This window comes from Phyllostomus discolor, chromosome 2, assembly GCF_004126475.2.
Source record: "Phyllostomus discolor isolate MPI-MPIP mPhyDis1 chromosome 2, mPhyDis1.pri.v3, whole genome shotgun sequence".
In the NCBI taxonomy this organism is placed as follows: Eukaryota; Metazoa; Chordata; class Mammalia; order Chiroptera; family Phyllostomidae; genus Phyllostomus; species Phyllostomus discolor.
In genome coordinates, this window is record NC_040904.2 from 192534591 (window position 1) to 192557240 (window position 22650).

Here is a 22650-nt window from a genome sequence, read left to right on the forward strand (position 1 = left end):
GTCATCTGCCTTGTCCTGGTGACCACTGTGGTAACAACAACTGTTATTCACTGTAAGTAAATTACTGTAAGTTTATGTGAAACTCTTCAGTTTTGTGGTAATTACTGCCTCCAAACACTTCATAATATTATAGAACTCTAATAATATCTTTTAACGTATGCCTTTAGACTAGGTGCAAAATTGTTATTCTGAATTTGTCCAAGGTATAAACATCTGCATTATTTTACAAAGTAGTTTATTTAAGTCTTTTGCCCATTTTTTAATTGGGTTGTGTGGCATCCTGAAATGAAGTCGTGTGAGTTCTTTATATACTGTGGAGATCAAACCTTTGTCTGAGGTATCATTGGCAAATATATTTTCCCAATTGTTCATAGCAGCACAATTTACAATAGCCAAGTGCGGGAAGCAACCTAAGACCACCAGTAAATGAGTGGATCAAAAAACTGTGGTACATTTACACCATGAAATACTATGCAGCAGAAAGAAAGAAGGAGCTCCTACCCTTCATGACAGCATGGGTGGATCTGGAGAACATTATGATAAGAGAAACAAGCCAGGACATGAAAGACAAAGACTATATGATCTCACCTAGAAGTGGACCTAATGGACAAAACACACAAACAAGCGAAATACAACCAGAAACACTGAACTGAAGAACAAACTGATAGTAACCAGGGGGGAGAAGGGAGAGGGATAATGCGGCAAAATGGGGGAAGGCTCGTCGAGGAACATATATAAAGGACACATGGGCAAAGCCAAACGGAGTATGTTTGAGGGTCGCAGGTGGAGATGTGTGGGATGGGGGGCATAAAAGGGGGAAAAATGGAGACAATTGTACTTGAACAGTAAATAAATAAATAAAAAATAAAAATTTCAAGAAAGTCATATATATATACATATATGCATCCCATATATCCATATATACTCTTGTGTTATAATTCAAGGCCTGTTTTAGGATGCCTTATTGAGAAATACAAATAAATTCTTCATATTGATTAATCCAAATAGTGTAAGAGTTGGTGAAGTTTGGTTCTCATGGCTTTTGAAATATTTTCTCCCAAATTAGCATAACTTCATTAATTTTTCTTGGTTAAATCAATTGTATTCCTAGTCATTTTAATCCTTTACAATATACCACATTTCAAAGTAAGAAACAGAAGTATTATGATTTACGTAGATCAACATTACTTTTTAAAAATAATTACTTCTTTTTCTAGCTAATGTAATACTGGTGCAGAATAATTCTTCTTTCTTGTACATAATATAAATTATATATTATTTTAACAGGGAGCCAGACAGGTACAGCAGAGAACCGGACAGGGAACCAGACAACAGGGAACCAGAAAGGTACCTAATTATTTTCTATGTTCTGATATCAATACAGCTCCTACCTTGTCTCTAACACCGTCAATATTTACAGGTTAGCTTTTTTGGGGAATGTAAATTATAATACTTGGCAATAAATGTACATAAAATGAGTATAGAAGTCTATTTCTTTTGCAAAAATCTGAAGAAATATTCATTTAAATTCATCATACTGTTGCCAGTGGTTGAAAGAAATTTTGGTTTCTGAAAATGTGGTTTCTTTCATTGACATTCAACACATATAGAAAGTAGATATTTTCATTCTGTGTTTGCTTCATATGGGCACATAAATTAGGGAGTGAGGGGCTGACCCTTCTCTGTGAGTATGTGTGAATCTGTATGAGTGTAGCATGCTTTATATATGTCAGTCTGTGATGGTCTATACATAAACTGTGCACTAATTTGTCTCTACCTATGCAAATACTGAAAATTAATTTTCATTTTTAAATTCATATTATTCTTGGATTACAATACATAATCTTTCCTCAGCATACCATTGTGGCCAATGTCCACCAGAGTGGTTAATGTACTCCAACAACTGCTATTACATCAGCACTGAAGAAAAAACATGGAACGAGAGTTTGATGGCCTGTGCTTCTAAGAGCTCTAACCTGCTCTATATAGATAATGAAGAAGAAATAGTAAGATTTTTAATGTTTCCAACATTTTATTTGAAAGAGTATTTTATTTATATTTCTATACAATTCGTTCATATTTTTGTATATATCTAATTTATTATAAAGATTGTTAGTATTTTATTGTTTGACTCTATAACATTGCAGTTCTTGATTTTCACAGATAATCAGGCTTCTATAAATAACATTTTTTCCTAAAGTAAACTTTGCTACTTAGTTGTACCATGCATCATGGACAGTATAAATGTGACTGTGCGTGTTACAGACTGCAATTGGTCATGAAGTAGATGTTGCCAGCCCGCTCCTGTGCACTCTCTCATAACTTCTCCTCTCTCCTCACTTAACCTCTATTCGGAGATTTTATATCACAAATTATCTTTGCCTAATTTTGAATTTTATGTAATGGGAATCACTCATTTTGTATTTTACATGTGTCCATTAACTCACTCATGATATTTTATAAAGTAATCCATATAATTGAATGTATGTGAAGTTTGTTAATTTTCACTGCTACATTATATATACCTGGCATTCTTTAATCTATTCTACTCAGAATAGAGATATTTTTAATATGTGGTTGCTATGAATAATTATTTCCTAAAAATCATTCTGTATTTCTTTTTTCCAAATAACATATATTTAAAATAATTTATACATAATAGTACATATCATATATAAATTGATCTACACTAGATGTTATGTTTGTAAAATATACTAATAATTTATAAATGTAGTTATCTGATGGTATATGTGTATAATTAAAATGTATTGCCTTTTTGCATTAGAATGAAATTGCAGGGTCAAAAATATATGTGTATGTAAATTATCCCTGCACTTTCTAGTTTGTTGTATAAATATATGTTTTATTCAATAGTTTCATGATCCAAAGCTTAGTACTACCGGAAATTATAGTGCCATCAGTTCTGATCTTTATATAAAAGCATCATTATGACTTCAATAGGTATTTTCCTTATACTGATCAATTGAACACATCTTTCAAAGCACCGTTCATTATGGATTTCTGTACTGTGAGAATGAGAAGTGCCCACTCATGTCTCCTGTATGTTACCTGTTATTTTCCCTCTTAGAAGTAATGATATTTTGGATATAACCCTTTTTTGAATTTCTGAGATGCAAATGGCTTTCTGGATTATTCATTACATTTTTCTTCTCATATTGGAGTGTTTTTTTTGTGTGTGTTTAGATTTTTTAAATTTATTTTATTTTTAGGGAGGGAAGGGAGGGAGATTAAGAGAGAGAGAGAGAGAAACATCAATGTGTGGTTGCTGGGGGTTATGGCCTGCAACCCAGGCATGTACCCTGGCTGGGAATCGAACCTGGGACACTTTGGTTCGCAGCCCGCACTCAATCCACTGAGCTACGCCAGCCAGGGCTCTATATGGGAGTTTTTTAATGACCAGGATTTATTGATGTTACCATAGTCTAACATCTCGTTTTGGACATTGGTGATTATTTTGGACATATTTCACAAGTTAATCAAAGTTCATGGAGGTAATCTATTGCATTACTCTGTATGGTTTATTTTTCTCTTTATTGATGGGCTTTTAGTTTTAGGTTTATAATACTTTGAGCATGAATATTTCTTTTTTTTTTATTTCAATCATTGTTCAAGTACAGTTTTCTCTCCCCTACTCCCGTTCCAGCCCCTCCACCCAACCCTCCCCCCTTCCCCCCATTACCCCCCACCCCTAGTTTTTTGTCCATGTGTCCTCCAAATTTGTTCCTGTAATCCCTACCCATTCCCCGCTGAAATTCCCTCTTCTCTCCCCTCTGGCCACTGTCAGACTATCCCCTATTTCAGTGTCTTTGGTTATATTTTGCTAGTTTTCTGTTTTGTTTTGTTTTGTTGTTTAGATTCCTGTTAAAGGTGATATCATGTGGTATTTGTCTTTCACTGCCTGGCTTGTTTCACTTAGCATAATGCTTTCCAGCTCCATCCATGCTGTTGCAAAGGGTATGAGCTCCTTCTTTCTTTCTGCTGCATAGAATTCCATTGTGTAAATGTACCATAGTGTTTTGATCCATTCATTTACTGATGGGCATCTAGGTTGCTTCCAGCACCTAGCTATTGTAAATTGTGCTGCTATGAACATCGGGGTGCAAAGGTTCTTTTGTATTGGTGTTTTAGTGTTCTTAGGATAGAGTCCCAGCAGTGGAATTGCTGGGTCAAAAGGCAGATCCATTTTTAGTTTTCTGAGGAAGTTCCAAACTGCTTTCCATAATGGTTGTACCAGTGAGCATGAATATTTCTGAGATGCTGTGTTTGTGATGCTGTGTGGTGGAGGTGTAGTTCACACTTTTCTGCATCATTCCCCAGTTGATACAGCATAATTTATAGCAGATGATCTTTTCTACATAAACAACTTCATATACATCAGTCTATATATTTTAACCTAAAATTTAAGAAGATGATCATTCATTGTGTCTCAAAAATTGTCTTTCTGTCTTCTTTTGTCTTTCTTTTTGTTCATGGGCAATATACCTAAGTAGGTTTTACTGATAGAGTTCTATAAAGGTCTCCGAGGTTCCATTAGTTTTTCTATCTCATTCTCCCTACCGTCAGGAATTAATTATTTCTGTCACTCCATCTTTATTTCATCAATTCTTCCTTCTACATGTCAATATTTATGTAAATATATTGAACTTTGTAATGTAGATAATGATTTTTCAACTGATAATTTTGTTTGATTCATCCATGTAATTTTTATTTCCCTAATTGTTCCATCACTGCCATCATATTGCCATAGAGTTATTTGAACGTAGTTTTTAAAATACATTTTAGGTACATATATATTTATAATACCTACTATTAAATATTTGTATAAAAAAACCAATATCTTATCCCAGCAAAACTTATTTTCTATGGCTGATTTATCACTCTGACTATGGAAGATATTTTTTAGTTTCTTTGCATGGTTTTAAAATTTGGGCAAGTCCACATTTTCAATAAACATAGATCCTCATACATGCTTATTAGATTTATACTTTTGTAACTTCAGTAAACTATTGCTGTAGAATTATCTCTTTTGAAGTGTGCTGAGTTTTTCAAATTCTTGTTATAATTTTATTTTTAGGCTCAATTACTGGGATTCTCCTTGGGTCTGCATAGCTTACTTGACAACCAAGGATTTTTTAAAATGTATTCAAATACCTCAAGTCACTATGGCTCCACCCTCTGCTACGTGGTGTACTTCTGTGTGTGTGTGTGTGTGTGTGTTTGTAAGGTAGTACTCACAATTTAAAAGCAGTTCTGGAATCAATTTTGGATTATGTTTTTTACTGGATCATCTTTGTTTCTTCTACACAGTGCAAATATTTTTCCCACCAATCAATTAGGTGTAGATAGTTAATATCACCTCTTGTACACTGCTCTCATATTAAGTACCTTCCTGTTTACAGCTGACACAGACTAGAAAAAGGATGGTCTTCCTCACTTTTAACCTAGTGAGTTCAGCACTTTGACATGAAAAAGGAGTGGGCAGTTTAACCACCACTTCCAAAGTAATCAGACTCCCCCTGTGGCAACACCAGTGATGGTTCAGTGTTCCCCAGTGAGAATTACACTTCTTACACATGAATTGAGATGGGCAATGGGGGAGACTGGGAGCAGTCTTAGACACAAAGAATACAAATTTGCTCTATTTTTACTGAACATCTAGCTGCTTTTCCCAATAATAAGTGCTCCTGGTATTTTTACTCTTTGATCAAATTTCAGAGTTATGAAATTGTTATGCTTGTCCCTTCACTTAATCGTGCTAATATATTTTCTAAATGTGTCCAATATGTAAAAGTATATTATAAATTGAATCACTCTAATCTAGAAAAAAACTGTATTTGGTTTTTCATTTTTAAAATAAGCTTTATTTACATTGCAAATATACAATTTAGTTACTTAATATTTTATTTGATTCCATTTGAAGTCTCATAGCTTGCCATATACAACATTACCTCTTTTTGAAACTGCTATGCAAGAACACTATAAAATACAAACTGTAACCTATATAATTCCCTTTCTATATTCAGATTCAAGCCTTAAAACAACATTGATATAGGCCCAATCTGGATAGATCAGCTGGTTAGAGCATCATCAAAATACACACAACATGCTGGTTGATGCTCCATCATGCATGCACACAAGAAGCTCCCAAGGAATGCCACACTAAGTGGACTGACTAACTGGTTGCTCTCTCTCTCTCTCTTTCATCAATAAAAATAAATTAACAAGCAATAACATCGATTTAAAAAGCGAAGTTAGTTAATGGGCATACATCTATTTTTTTAATGAAGAACGGTAAAAACAGCTACCTATGTAAGTTAATTAAGAGTAGCTAAAAGCTTGTGAATTTTGAAACTTTTATCAAAAAGGTCTTTTGTAATACATTTCCAGTTATAAAATCAGTCACAACAGTGCAAAGCACAACATGGAGAATATAGTCAAGAATATTCTAAAAACTATGCATGGTGTCAGATGGGCCCCAGATCCATGGGGGTGGTCACCTCTCAAGGCAAACAGAGGTCCAAAACAATATTGAATGTGAAGGGTAAAGAAAAACAATTTTTAAAGTTGTTTTCAAAATAAGTTCTCTGAAATTATCATCATCACATATTTTCTAAGGCCAATTTATTATGTCCAAAATCATTCTCATTGTCTAATATTAAAACCTGCATTCAAATACTCAATGTACAAATCAAACCAGAAGCAAAAGCATTATAATGCTTAATACAGTCATTTAGAATATAAAGTTTGTCCTGACTGGTGTGGCTCACCTAGTTGGACATTATTCTGTAAAGGAAAATGTCACTGGTTTGATTCCCAGTCAGGGCACCTGCCTGTGTTGTTGCAGGATTGGTCAGGGATCCAGCATAGGACAGGAAACCAATTGTTGTTTCCCTTTCTTTCTCCCTCTCTTCCTTCCTCTCTAAAATTAAATAAGTTGAATCTTTAAAAATAAATAAAATAAAATAGAAAGGTTTAGACTTTTGTTTTATTCTCCCATGCTAATGCAGTCATAGATTTGTAGTTTTCTTAAAAGTCTTGTGCATCTCACGAACATGCAGGGTTCTCTCTCTCATATTCTGATACCCTTGGTGGTTGCTGGTGGGCTTTATGCACATGTCCCCTGCATTTTCAACTTGGCTTCTAATGTGATCACACCTCTTTTTTTCATGAATTATCATTCCCAGACTTCTGAAAAGTTTATTAATATCCATAATATCAGCTTCCAGTTGCCTAAGAGAAGACTCTTTCATGAATAAGGTGGAGGTCATCCTCTGTAATTCCCCCACCCTGCACCTGACCTTGAGGGTGAGTTTGGCTTTTCTGGAACACAAGATTCCTTTCTTTTGAGCTCTCCTCAGGAGTTCCACCAGATGTTCTGGCTCAGGCTCCCCACTCATGCAAAACACTCTTTCTCTTTCTCTGCTGCTCACCTTTGGGGAGTTGGTCAGTGATGTTGCGAATTCAACCACTGAGAAGTAACCTGTATTTTTTTTTTCATGCAGTTCACTGAGGGTGGTAAGAGGAGACATGGACTGTTTCATGTACTTACTTGTTTCTTTGGCCAGTTGTTTAGAATATTATTAGTTCTGCTGCAGCTCTTACCTCAAATGAGGTGATTCTTGAGGTGTTCCACACTGATTCAGAGTCCTTAATTTTTTCACACAATGTTGTGTGATCTTTGGGTGTTGTATATGCTTGGACAGCTGGGTGGGGTGACCAAGAAATCCTGGATGGCAGGATGCAGTTGATTGCTTATTCACTAAAGTCATCAGATGTTGGAGGGCTGTGCAGTTTACTTAGCTGTCACCTCCTCCTCTAACTGTGAGAAAGCTTTTTTGTTTTTACAAATACAAATTAATTTTATGCAATTTCTCATAAAATTTCTTTTATCATAGACTTTTTTGAAGATTTTCAAAAAATATCCATGGACTGGACTGTCTCAGAGAAATAATGCTAATTCTTGGGTGTGGACAATTGGCACAACTCTCTCTTCTGAACTGTAAGTTTCTTTAGAACTCATATATATCATTCCCTCATGCTTTCAATCATGACTTAACCTCAGAAACAAAAGACAATGGTTGAACAAGTATGTGAAGGAATATTTAATTGTTTCTTAGAAAAATTTTAAGAAATATTCAAATTGACTATGCAAATAATACTATAAATATTTGTTTATTTAAATATTTAGTTATGTATACTCAGATTAATGATTTATTATCTCTGCATTCCAGGTTTGCAAAAACTTCTGGGTTGGACAAGAATTGTGTATTTTGGAATTTTGAAACACACAACTTCTATTCTGAATCCTGTCTAGAAAACAAAGCATATATTTGTAAGCACCAGTCACATTAGCTCACCTAAATTTGGTATAATGTTACCTTTCACCATCCCTAAAGAACACATTTCTAGTTTCTTCAAGAATGCTGCAATTATTTTTGTAAAACTAAGTTTTAAGAATTATTTTGAGATCAGTTTTGGTTTCAGCACAAAAATACAAGGAAGGTGCTGACATTTCCCATGTTCCCCTGCATGCAGAGCCTCCTCACTATCAGCACCACTCAGCAGAGTGGGACGTTTGTTACTGAGAATGAGTCTGTACTGACACATGGTAGTCACTGAAGTCCATACTTTATCTGGTGCTTCATCCCTGGTATTATAGAATTGTTTTGATATCTATATTTATGTTAACCTTTAAAAGTCTATATCCAGGTGCATATTAAACATTTTAAAATCTTGTTGTTAATTAAAATAGGTCAAGTATAAATCATGAATTGTAATATCAAGCACTGTTACTTCTAAGTCTAAATTAACATGAATAATTGTAGACACACCTTCAATATAAATTTCCCCAGCCTTTGAATGTTGAAAATGAGGACTGAACATATCAGGATAACAAGGTGTATAAGGCAGTTGAGTCAGGGGAGAAAAACCAGGGATAATTTAAAGAATTATTAAGTATTTTAGGGGGACAGCCTGCAGAGAGGGGTTGAAGAAAATTACAAAATGTACCAAAGGTTAATCAAAGAAGATTACCAAAAGGAAGAATCATATATGACCCAAGGCTATCTCCTCAGCAATGGGTTGCAGACTCATGTCAGTACAGAAGACTCTGTGGCAGACATGTTCACTGAATGGCTCTAGGAGAGAGAAGCTCCCAGTCTGCAGGCTGATGTAGGTGAGGATGGATCTCACAGTGTGACTGGCAAGTAGGACAACCTCTCTGACAAAGGGTCAGCAGGCCCAGGCTGCAGAAGGGGAACTCTGGCTGTAACCAGTCACCAAAACTTGCTGAAGGGTGAATACCACAAGAACTTCCTGCATGCATGCAGATGTCAGCCACAGCACTGGAGCCACAGGAGAGAAAACAGCATGAAACCAGGAAGAGGGGTCCTTTCTCTCAGTGCCCTCCACTGACAAAGCATCAAGCCAGCTGACTGGAGAAGAGGTTGTAGGATCTGCTGCCATGATCTCAGAAAGGCCAATATGTGTAGATTTGGAGCAGAGAGAACTAAATTTCTAATTGGCACTCGCTGTTACTATGCAACAACCCCAAGGTTTCTCTAAGAAAAGCCATGTGACTATATTCCACTTGCTTGGACAACACAAGCAACACAAGTATCTTCTGAATCTATTTACTGCATCATTCTCAATGATTGTAGTCATTTTTTGGTAGAGACTAGTAGTTTCATTGGGCAATAATTAGTGTTCTTCGATATCTCTTACATATCTGCTTTTTTCCTCTACTGGATTTTAGTTATTTTTGAAGGTACATTGTTTTATTAAGCTATTTGTCTTTCCCTTTTGACATACTGAGTTACTATGCTTAGAAACCTACATTGATAGAAATAAATACAAAGTTAAAAAGGAGATATAAACCTTAAAAGGATAACATGTCCATGTGAGTTAAATAGTACTTATTGACAGACTGTGGGAAGAAATTTATTAATTTGACATCATTAAGTGGTAGTTTTACTATAATTCAATTACAAATGAGAGAGATCCTAAATTTGTTTATCATGTGCAAAATAAATTAATAGTTTCCTATATTGATGTGTTTGAATATATAGTGTTTACACTCTCTATATTTATTCATTATGTTCATATAAAGGAAATATGTGAACATTCAAACTTTAATTCATGTGATATGTTTATTGAATTGTACCTAATAGCTGACATTATATTACAAAAACACCCAGTTGTATTGGCATTTGCAAACAAACATTAATTTTACTCTATTTTTCTCAGTTATCCGTGTGTGGTTTGGTTGGTTTTCAGGTGATATAGGCTGAGCATGTGTGGGCTTAGCTCCAGACCACAGATTCAGTTCAGATCTTTTTTATATCTTTTATTCTCTGAACAGTGGGCTACCTGATATGTGACCTTCTCAAAGCAGAAATTAGTCACTCTAGACAGAAGTAGCAGAAATGTTCTTCTTAATGCCTGTGCTCTGAACTCATAAACTGTTACTTTCACAAACATTTTATTAACTAAACTAGTCACGTGGTCAAGCTTGTTAATTTTCAGCAAAGTATACTCTTCTCATAGTTGCCAGAGAGAAGAAATGTAGATTCACTGAAAAACAATGTAATCTACAATAACAGCCATAGAAACACATGCAGACGGGAGTGGTGTCCCAGCAGTGATGACCCCTGTGGGGGTTGTGAAAATCCCAGAGGTCAGAGTATGACATATCCACACACATGGCAGAGCCACATTGTTCCTCACATCACTTCAGTACTGCCAGGTATGTGTCCTGTATTTTAACACAATCAATTTACAAATATATAGAGTCATCATTTAATGATATAAATAATTTCTCAAATTTAAAGTATCTCTTGTCAATAGAGGAAAACAAATAGAAATCATTAAACTTTTGAGGAGAAATCACCACACCCAATGATCAGGAGAATAAGTCTGAATAGGAAATTAGTTGATCAACAACAATATTTCCAAAAAAAAAATTGTCACACTTCTTACGGTGCTCTTGGGAAAATGGTGACTTTTGTGTTTATGGTTAAAGCCCCATTCATCTCAACAGCTGCTTCTCTCACACAAAGTGACTCTGACAGCAGCATCATAGAGATTGCAGAATCTGTCTGAAATGCTCTGCCCTCACAGATGTTCAGTATAAATAAAAAAAAGAGAAATAAATAACAAGCTCTGAGAATGGACAATGTATCTGAGACCATATCTCTTGCATACTGTGATGATTAGAGGTGAATTTACCAAAGTTGCTGGTTTTAGACCAACTTCATGTCTTCATGTGAATATTACATCCCCAGTGGAACCCAATGATACTGCAGTTTTCTCCCAGATGACATTCCCAGTTATTCTAACATTGTTCAGAATGTTTTCATACAACACTTATACCTCCAAACATGATATGTTTTATTTTTATTTTATTTTTATTATTTTAATCTTTTATCCTTGTTCAATTGCAGCTCTCCCAACATTTTCCCTGTTGCCCTCGCCTGCCCTGCCTACCCACCCAGAGATCTATTCCCTCCCCGTTGTCCCTGCCCATCAGTCTTCTCCTCATGTCTTTTAATATTTTTGGGCTTGCAACAACAGTATTTTATCTGCCTCAGTTGGAAGCTTAACCTCTGAGATCAAGGGGTCAGCAGGACTATCTTCTCTGTGAAGATCCAGGGGAGACTCTGCACCATGCATTTTTCTCACTGTTGGGTGGAGCCCTCAGTCCTTGGCATCCCTTGGCTTCCAGACATCTTACTCCTGTCTCTGCCTCTGTCATCTCATTGTTCTCATCCTGTGTGTCTGTCTCTGTGTCCAAATGTCCCTCTTATTATAGGATATCATATGTATTAATTAAGGGACTTCTTACACCAATATGACCTTATCTTGTTTCCATTTGCAAAGGCCCTATTACAGAAGGTCATATTCTTGTCCTGTTGCAGACATTAATTCAGGGGTTGGAGGGTGTGGGTATGAAACACTAGAAAATGACTAAAATAAGCAGGTTAATGTCCAAATCTTTTTAATTTTATTTATTTATTTTTAGAGAGGGGGGAAGGGGAAGAAAGAGAGGGGAAATAAACATCAATGTGTGGTTGCCTCTCATGCACCCCACCCTGGGAACATGGCCTGCAACCCAGGCATGTGCCCTGACTGGGAATTGAACCAGAGACCCTTTGGTTCATAGGCTGGTGCTCAATCCACTGATCCACACCCACCATGGCTAATGTCTAAATATTTTATCTGACTATCATTGTAACTGGACACAGTATATGGTTTGTTGTTTCTAAAAACTCAATTCAACCATGTGCTTATTAAACATTGGGAGTCTGATGTGAAGACTCTCAGAGAGAGAGGAGAAAATGTCCTGTGATAAAATCAGAACCAACAGTCCACTGAGAATCCATGTCTCCATGACATTTCAAGTCTTTCAACATTCTTAGCACCTTAAAATATTACAGACATGTTTAGATTTATAAGGAAACTTTGCACTGATTTCCACAGTGAGTGCACCAGTCAGCATTCCCACTAAAAGTGCACAAAGGCTCCCTTTTCTCCACATCCTCTCCAGGACTGGTTGTTTGCTGATTTATTGCCAATGGCCATATGACAGTTGTGAGCTGACATCTCAGTGTGGTTTCAATTTGCATGTCTCTCATGGCCAGTGATATTGAGCACTTTCATGTGCCTATGGGCCATTGGTGTATCCTCCTTGGAGAAGTATCATTTCAGCTCTTCTGCCCATTTTTTAACTGGATAGTTTGTCTTTATGATTTTGATTCATTTGAGTTATTTTTATACTTTGGAGATCAAACCCTTGTCTGATTTGTCATTGGAAAACATGTTCTCCTACAAAGTCAGTTCCCTTTTCATTTTGATGATGGGTTCTTTATCCATGCAGTTTTCTAGTTTGATGTAGTCTGATTTATTTATTTTTACTTCTTTTCCCTTGCACTAAGAGATGTATTGACAAAAGTATGGCTACATGGGATATCTGAAATTCTCCTGCATCTGATTTCCTCTAGGACTTTTAGGGTGTCATGACTTGTATTTGTCTTTCATTCATTTTGATTTTACTCTTGTATATGGTCTAAGTGTGTGGTCTGGTTTTATTTTCTTACATGTACCAGTCCTGTTCTCCCAGCACCATTTATTGATGAGGCTGTCTACTCCATTGTATGCTGTTGTCCCCTTTTCAAATATTAATTGCTGTTAAAAAAGTAAAAAATGGAACTGCCTTTGACCCAGCAATTCCATTGGTGGGAATATACCGTAGGATTCCAGAGTCACATGTTCAAAAAAACTTATGCACCCCTATGTTCACAGCAGCACAATTTACAATAGGTAAGAGCTGGAAACAGCCTAAGTGCTCATCAGTCAATAAGTGCATCAAAAAACTGTGGTACACTTACACAATGGAATATTACATAGCAGAAAAAAGAAGGAACTCCTACCCTCCATCACTGCATGGATGGAGCTGCAAAATATTATGCTACGTGGAAAAAGCCAGTCTGTGAAAGAGAAATACCATATGACCTCACTGATAAGTAGTACCTAATGAACAAAGCAAATGAGCAGAATAGTACTAGAGACATGGAGATAGTGAACAAACTGACAGTGACCAGAGGGGATGAGAGAGGGACATAGTGGGGGAAAGAGGAGAAATGTCTATTGAAGGAATGTTTAGGAAGGACCCATGGGCATTGACAACAGCATGGGAATTGACTGTGGAAGCAGGGTTAGGTAGGGCAAAAGAGAGCAGTGGGGGGGATTGCAATAACTGTAATTGGACAACAATGAAAAACAGAAATTATCAAAATTTGAATTGATTTGAAGGTAAATCCTATGTTTAATATACCTCATTTTCAAAGACTGAGAGCTACATTTGTACAGTGTACAATGTGTCTGTCTGTTTTATTACCCACTTAATATGACCAACTACACTTTCCACAGTTTCCTCATAACATTCAGCACCTGGCAATGATACAATCTGTTTAAAAGATATTTTTGTACTAATCACATAAGAAGTGGAGAGATGATGTGGTGGCTGGTGTGGCTCGGTGGATGGAGTGGCAGGCTGTGAACCAAAGGGTCCCTGGTTTGATTTCCAATCAGGACCGCATGCCTGGTTGCAACCCAGTTCCCCAGTAGCAGTAGAGGGGGTGTGACAGGAAACCAGACATTGTTTCTTTCCCTCTCTCTTTCCCCTCCCCTTTCTCTAAAAATAAATAAATAAGACCTTAAAAAAGAAGTAGAGTTACCAGACCATATGGTGATTTTTTGCCCATTCTGTTTCTGAGTATTAGTCCATAGGATAGGATAGTTTTCCCTATCCTATAACATTTACTGATTTTGACAATTTAGAGACACAGTGAAAAGCAGAGAAAAAATAATTACAAAAAGAATGGCAACATATGTCATACCTGAGACTGCATAATTTTCTTTTGGGTGGGTATTTCCCAGATAACTCATTTTAGACTAATACACACAGCTAAGCCAATTGCTTACAGAGTAAAAGCATCAGTCAGATGGTGGTTTCTGTCACCCAAGCTGTAATGTAAATAAACTTTTTGATGCTATAAACACATTTCTTCATTTCATTCCTTAAGTAAATTTAAAAACAGATTTCCCAAAAAATGAGCTTAGAACTTTAAATAATTTTGCCTTCTCTTCCCAAAATAGAAAAACTGCTGGAACCTTTTTTTTTTTTTTTTTACCCAAATGCACAAACATATCACAGCCTTAGGAAAAGTGCATTGGCTTTTCAGTTCTTTTGTGTGAATGAATTACATGGTTTAAAGTCCATATATTTCATCCCATGATTTTCCAACTTAAATTATTTTCAGAGTATAAAACATAATAAGTAACAATGTTTTTCATGGGGCTTTCAAAAATTGCACCTATACAATGAGATCAGACCATATTACAGAACGTCTTTTTATTTTTGCAAATGCAATTTTACTTTAATTTTTATTTTTCAATTACTGTTGACATCCAACAACATTGTAGAGTAGTTTCAGGTGTATAGCATAGTGGTCAGACCCTTATATAACTTATGAAGTGATCCCCGAATAAGTCTAGTCCCCACCCGGCACTCTATGTGATTATTTGAATATTATTGACCATGTTTCCTAACCTTTACATCTGCATGACAATTTTGTAACTGCCAGTTTTTAGAATTACCTTTTAGAACTTTTCATATACAGCAGGGTTGCCTATCAACTGAAAGTTTTACAATCTGTGTTTATTTGTTACCTTTTTCCCCTTTGGTAAGAACATTTCAGATCCATGTCTGAGTGAACTTCAATTATGTGATACAGTGTTATCGACTGTAGCCACCATGTGATACATTAGATCCTCATTAGATCCTTGGGAGAGGCTTCTTCCTCTTCCAAGTGAAAGTTTGAACCCTTTACCAATGCCTCCTTGTATTCTTACTCTCAGCCCCTGACAACAATTACTCTCTGAGTTTGTTATTTTTAAATTTCACATGTAAATGACACCATGCAGCATTAGTCTTTCTTTGTCTCACTTATTTCACTCAGCAAAATGCCTTCAGGTTCATCCTGGTCATCAGTGAGAAAAATTTATTTTTCTCCTAGTTGAATAATATTTCATTGGGTGTGTAAGTGTGTGTATAACTTTAATCCATTCATCCATTAAACACTCTTAGGTTGCTTTTACACCTTGGTTATGGTGAACAGGCTGCAAAGAACCTGGAAATTCAGACACTTCTTCATAATAAGTGTGTCCCTTTGGATATATACCCAGAAGTGGGATTGCTGGACCGCATGGTACCTATACAATTATAACTCACCAGGGATAATAGATAAACATTTCCTCTTTTCATGATACAATATGAGAAGGATGAAAATAATTCCATTTGATACATATTAGATGACTCACATTTAATGTTTAATTTCTTCTGAGATTCATGTGTCATTTCACTTATGTTTTCAAAACTACTTTTTTTGCCATCCCCCATTTTGATTAGGTTAAATTTTTTGAAATTACTTTTGTATTCATTCTACACAGTTATATTTTGGCTTTTGTCATTACAACAAATATTTCTATTAAAATACAGACAGCTATTTATGATTGGAGGGTGAATTAATGAATAATTGCTACAGTTAGTAGCAATTTCATATTTCAATCTCTTTCATTATATTATAGTACAAGGTTCTTTAATGTTTTCTCCTTTAGAGACACTTATTTTTATCAGGGAAAATATAAGTTCCTTATATAAAAATAACAAATTTAATTCAGCAATAAAAAAATGAAGGGAGAGAAATTGAAGAGGTAAGTTTGGGCATTAATATTTGTGACAGTTATCCTTAGTTGAAAATGCAGTCATTCCTCAGAATATTGGTGACAAATATCATTGAGTACCTGTTGCTAATAGGATTATGATTTTATCTTTTTCCATTATAACTAAGAGACAATGAGTGTATAAATAAATTAAAATAATGCCAGTATTTAGCAACATTGTCCAAGACTAGGACTGAAACATCTAAGATATTGTTAACAAGGCCTAAAATTTCAGTGTTTGTAAATTTTAAGATGTAGGTAAGTTAAGAGTAGGGAGGACAAGTTTTTTTTGTCCCAGAAATCTTCAGGAATATGCAAGTGATTGATTTTTCAGGGGGGCTTGTGAATGCACAAACTAAATGACACTCTACAAGCTCACAGTCTCCAATGTTCTGGAGGTGTGTGATGAGATAAGCCCAAGTATAAGAATTTCCTGTTCAAACTTTAAGTGACACTGTGATGAGAAATCTACTTTTTTCTGATTTTGCCTCACTCTCAGTGTTCAGGGGCAGTCTGCGAGGACCACAGACACTGCTTGTAGACAGGAGTCAGCAGGTCTCCTGTGAAGGACGCACAGCTTTCTGGCTCCCAGAGGTATGTGTCTCTACTCTTCTGTCTCTGTACTGACCTGATTCGTTTAAGGGGAAATTAGAAATGTGAGATGTGATAGAAATAAAGTGCAATTAATATACAATCAAATCAAAGAAAGCACTGGTATTCATTTCTGATACTTTAGGGTAAAGAGTAAAATAGGAAAAAAATTCAAATTTTTGCCTGTGCAAAATTATTAAGAAGCCACCACATGCATATTTTGGTTTGAAAATCAGGATAACTTAAATGGAAAGCTGTAAGCATCCTGACAAGGAGTAGTTAACTTTGGATTTTGTAATTAAAAGATATAATAATGTATGTGTACCACTTCATATTTAATCCAGACCATAAAATTAGATTCTTAAATGAACTCATCCAATCATGAAGGTCAAATATAATTCTTCAAAAATGCATTTTAGTTAAATAAAACCTATTTGACCTGCCGTAAAAATCAATTTATAGTCTCTGTAAAATGGTTATATAGCTTAATTATAAACAATCAAAAGATTTTTAGAAATAGACAATATATTGCAAAAAGAGATACCACATTGATAAGATACTCCTGGGGCAGGAATTGTTACACTGTCTGATATAAGTAAAAATAGTAACATGGCAAATGTATTACAATTGAGTAACTTTGAAATTGAGTAACTTTGAAATTAAGTAACTTTGGGAAGCTTGCAAATATCAGATTGAGTATTAATTGTTTTACATGCATTGTATGTCATATATTTTCATTCCCACTTTAATTAGCAAACTAGGTTGCTAGACACTAATTACTAAAGGTTGTACATTGTAAATTTCAAAGGCAGACTATATTCCAAATGTCACTGAGTGCAGCATCCAATGACTGAATTATTAAATTACATTTCCTGATTTATTACATTTCACTGTGCACCGCAGCTGCCTTCAGAGTGTGTGACAGATGAGAGATCTTTCTGGACATTTGAAGCAACAGTGTTTCTCTGTAAATGATCGACAACACGTTTATTTATCATTTTGTGTGTTTTCATGTTTAACCATTAAGTAAATTACAAGTTACTGGTGTAAAGTGTGTTGAATAATTCTTTAATGTCCTATTGCTTTTATTATTTATTGAGCTTTGGGTAACTTTAGTGTATCATGTAACATTTCAACATATAAAAATTTTCATTAAAATGTAGCTGATCTCTCAGGACTGTACAATTATTCAAAATAAAATATTTAATAGCACCTCTTCTCTCCTTTCACCCAATAATTGTTAAGTGACAAAATTACATTAATTTATCGCAGTTAATCACCATATATGCTAACACTAGTATTCCTCCGACTTTAGAACACTCCATCTTTAAACGTGAGTGGATTTAAAAATGTCATTAAAATTGGTGCATGTTTTTCATACAGTATTTTAGTTTTCACTGTTATTCTAACAGTGTTGAAATATTTCAGTGGAATCTGACTTTATAAAGATATTATGATGAACTACTTTATTCTTGTTACTTTTCACTGCTTCAACCAATAATATCATGTCAAACATAGTATATCATTTTAAATGATATCGGAATCTTCAGAATCACTGATTTAAAGCTCTAAGTAAATGAAAACAGGACTTAATGTTGGTCAAATGCAACATGAGTACTGTTTCTTCCCTCACCCTCCACCCACGCTGACTCTCCCAGGGATCCTGTGAGTGTTCACATCACATATTAACACTGAAGGACTGTCATCACAGCCACCATCCCTGATGTTATTCAGCTGCAGAGATGGATCTCCAGAGAGAAAATGAGTCAGAACTGAATCCGGCTGAGGACTCCAGGAGACAGCAAAGGAAAGGCAAGGGTGTGAAAAGTTTCATTTCACAAACAGAACAGCACCTGTCCTCTGTGGAAATAGAGTATGAAAATGCTTTACAATATCTTCAAGGGAATAACAAGAACCATTGCACAGGTGACACATTTAATAGACACACAGTATAACTGTTCTGGGATATGCAGTTGGAGTGAAGAAGTGTGAGGGAAAGACTAGGGACTTAGCTGACATATTTTTACATTTGTGAAGATCAGAGCTTAAAGATGCAAAACAGTGTCTTAATATGAAATCTGAGCAGTGATTTATTCAGACATCGTTGTAAGGTGCAGTCTTTGACCAGCAACTCAGGGAGGATTGTATTTCCTGACACTGCAATGCTGTAATCTGGGGGGCAGACTGCAATGGAAGACTTGGTTTGGGGATGGTTCAAGTTTATTTATATGATTCCCTGTTCATTTGGATTCTCTCTGAAAACTGTCTAGCCAATGTCTCCATTTGTTTTTCTCTTGCTGCAGATTCACCATCCCCACCAGAGAAGCTCATTGCTGGGATCCTGGGAGTCATCTGCTTTATCTTGATGTACACTGCAGTAAGAATGATTCTGTGTAAGTAAGTCTTTGAAATATTTTAAAAGAACTTCTCACTTGAATGATTCTCTAAACATGTTAATATATTATGGAGTAGAGCTCTGCTTTTAAAGTAAGCATTTAGGTAAATGTGGAAAGTTGTGAATTTGTCAAATGCGTAATAAGAGAATGATCATAGAGAGATTTTTGTATCTATTTGTATATTTTGATTTCATTATTCAAATATATGCATTAGGAATCTAAAAGACCATATTAATAAATACAAATTAATTCTTGAGATTGGTTAAAGCAATATTTTTAGGAATGGTACACTGTGATCCAAAGTCTTTTGAAATATTCCTCCCTAAATCTACATTTTATTAATTTTCCTTGGGGAAATCAATTTTATTTCAGATTTTGCTGCTCCTAAACAATATACCAAATTTTAAACTAAGCAACTACAATTTGAGCCGTGGCTGGCGTAGCTCAGTAGATTGAGTGCAGACTGTGAAGCAAAATGTCACAGATTCTATTCCCAGCCAGGGTACATGCCTGGGTTGCAGGCTATAACCCCCAGTAACTGCACATTGATGCTTCTCTCTCTCTCTCTCTCTCTCTCTATCTTCTTCCCTTCCCACTCTAAAAATAAATAAAATAAAATCCTAAAAAAAAGAAACTAAAATTTGATGTTTTTTTTAAACTAGATTTGTTTTTATTAGACAATATTTGTAAAGCACGCTACTGTAACACACATTACTGGGTATTAAGACTGAATATTATACAGTCAACACTAAGTTATGGGTGAATATGAAACTCCTCTATGTATTTATTTCAGATTTGATAGTTTTCTTTTTTTAACTTTATTTAAATTGTTGTTGCAGTACAATTTTCTATCTTTTACTCCCATCTCAATCCACCCACCCAATCCTCTCCTCCCTCCCATTTCCACCCACCCCTAGTTTTTATCCATGTGTCCTTATACTCGTTCCTGTAAACCCACCCTTTTTCCCCTGAAATTCCCCTGAAATTGCCTCTCCTCTCCCCTCTGAACTCTGTCAGTCTGTTCTTTATTTCAATGTCTTTGGTTGTATTTTGCTTGTTTCTTTGTTTTGTTCTTTAGGTTCCTGTTAAAGGGGAGATCATATGGTATTTGTCTTTCACCACCTGGCTTATTTCACTTAGCATAATGCTCTCCAGTTCCATCCCTACTGTTGCAAAGAGTAGGAGCTCCTCGTTTTAATTCTATCAGTATTAATTTTTATTCTGAGAATCACCATAATGTTTTCTAGGTACTGTAAAACTGGAGAGGAGCAATTTGTCCACAGCAGCAAGGACGGAAAAAGATACATTATGATTTTCAAAGTTCTGTTTTTAGTACAGTTTGTATTTTCTCTGTTTTTGGGAAGGCACAGATATAATTTGTGAGGAAGAATATAAATGATGAAATCAGCAATAAATGTTCATAAATAATGATTATATGATAGTGATTTTTTCTCATGCAATATGAAGTAGTTTATATTTAAAATTACCATATCTAGGTCTGCCTCAGTGGCTCAGCTGATTTGACTGTCGTCCCACACACCAAAAGATTGCAGGTTTGATCCCTGGCCAAGGCTCATACCCAGGTTTCCTGTTCCATCCCTGTTCAGGGCATGTACAAGAGGCAACTCATCAATATTTCTCTCTCAAATCACTGTTTCTCTCTCTCTTTCTCTCCCTTCCTCTCTCCTTAAAATCAATAAGCATATCCTCATGTTAGGATTAAAAATAAGTGAATGAAGTAAAATCACTCACCCTTTGAGACCAATTGGTTTATATGTCCTATGGCTCTAAAAGATGAACAAATAACATTACTATTCTACATAAGAAGTGGTTGCATTCATTGATGTCCTAAGGCATTAGAGAATGAATATATTTGTTTATATGCTTTTGAATGTGGTCACAAACAATAAGAGATGAGAGATGACCTTCCTGCATGATGTGTATACGAATGCTTTTTGTTTACATGTATCAGCTTGTAAGTGTGCATAGATATTGTGCTGATATATGCATATACCTATGCACATATGTAGGATAATTTTTGTTTTTGAATTCAAGTTGTGTTCAGTTGAAAATTCGTTATTTTTATGTTCATCAGAACTTCTAAACACCTCATAATATTATAGAATAAAGTCTCATTTTAAAGCATGCCTATAGGCTAAGAACAAAATTTTACTCTGTACAAAATTCATCCAAGGTTAAATATCAGAACAATTTTAGAGAGTAATTTATAAATATATATATCTATACATACGTATTCCATATATATCCACACACACACACACACTTGTATCATAATTCAAGACTTTCTTTAGGACACGTCATTGAGAAATACAAATAAATTCTTCTTATTGATTAGATCAAAACTAAGAGATGGTGAAGTTTGATTCTCAAGGCTTTTGAGATATTATCCCCCAAATTATCATAGCTTCATTAATTTTTCTTGATAAAATCAATTTTATTCTAGGTTATTTTAATCCTAGAAAATATACCACATTTCAAACTAAGAAACAGAAGTATTATGATTCATGTAGACCAACATTACTTTTTTATAAATATTACTTCTTTTTCTGGCTAATGTAATGCTGATGCAAAATAATTCTTCTTTCTTGTATATAATATAAATTATATATTATTTTCACAGGGAGCCAGACAGTTACAGCAGAGAGCCAGACAGGGAACTAGACAACAGGGAACCAGAAAGGTACCTAATTATTTTCTATGTTCTGATATCAAGGCAATTCCTACCTTCTCTCTAACATAGTCAAAATTTATAGGGTTTTTTTTTTGGTGGGGGAACATAAATTATGATACCATGCAATAAATGTACATAAATAATCAGTAAGAAGGTTATATTTCTTATGCAAAAATATGAAGAAATATTCATTTAAATACATCATGCTCATTGTTGCCCATTGATTGAAAGATAATTTTGGGATTACAAAAATGTGGTTTCATTCATTGACATTCAGGACATATAGAAAGTGGATATTTTTGTTTGTGTGTTTGCTTAATATGGGCACATGAATGAGGGAGTGAGGGGCTGACCCTTCTGTGTGAGTGTGTGTGAGTGTGTATGAGTGCATTATGCTTTATATATGCCAGTCTGTGATGGTCTATACATAAACTGTGCACTAATTTGTCTCTACCTATGCAAATACTGAAATTAATTTTCATTTTTAAATTCATATTGTTCTTGGATTACAATACATAATCTTTCCTCAGCATACCATTGTGGTCAATGTCCAGCAGAGTGGCTAATGTACTCCAACAACTGCTATTACATCAGCACTGAACAAAAAACATGGAACGAGAGTTTGATGGCCTGTGCTTCTAAGAGCTCTAACCTGCTCTATATAGATAA

The 22650-nt window shown here is 35.2% G+C and overlaps 1 long non-coding RNA gene and 1 pseudogene across 1 annotated transcript; one reads left to right on the top strand and one right to left on the bottom strand.

Moving 5' to 3' along the window:
- Positions 1-7065: 7065 nt before the first annotated feature.
- LOC114513873 lies at positions 7066-7790 on the bottom strand (annotated as a pseudogene).
- A 10996-nt stretch (positions 7791-18786) lies between these two features.
- LOC118499141 lies at positions 18787-21990 on the top strand. The gene is made up of 3 exons (XR_004901660.1): positions 18787-18819; positions 19197-19290; positions 21956-21990. It is a non-coding gene; the product is annotated as an uncharacterized LOC118499141 (long non-coding RNA).
- The last annotated feature ends 660 nt before the right edge of the window (positions 21991-22650 follow it).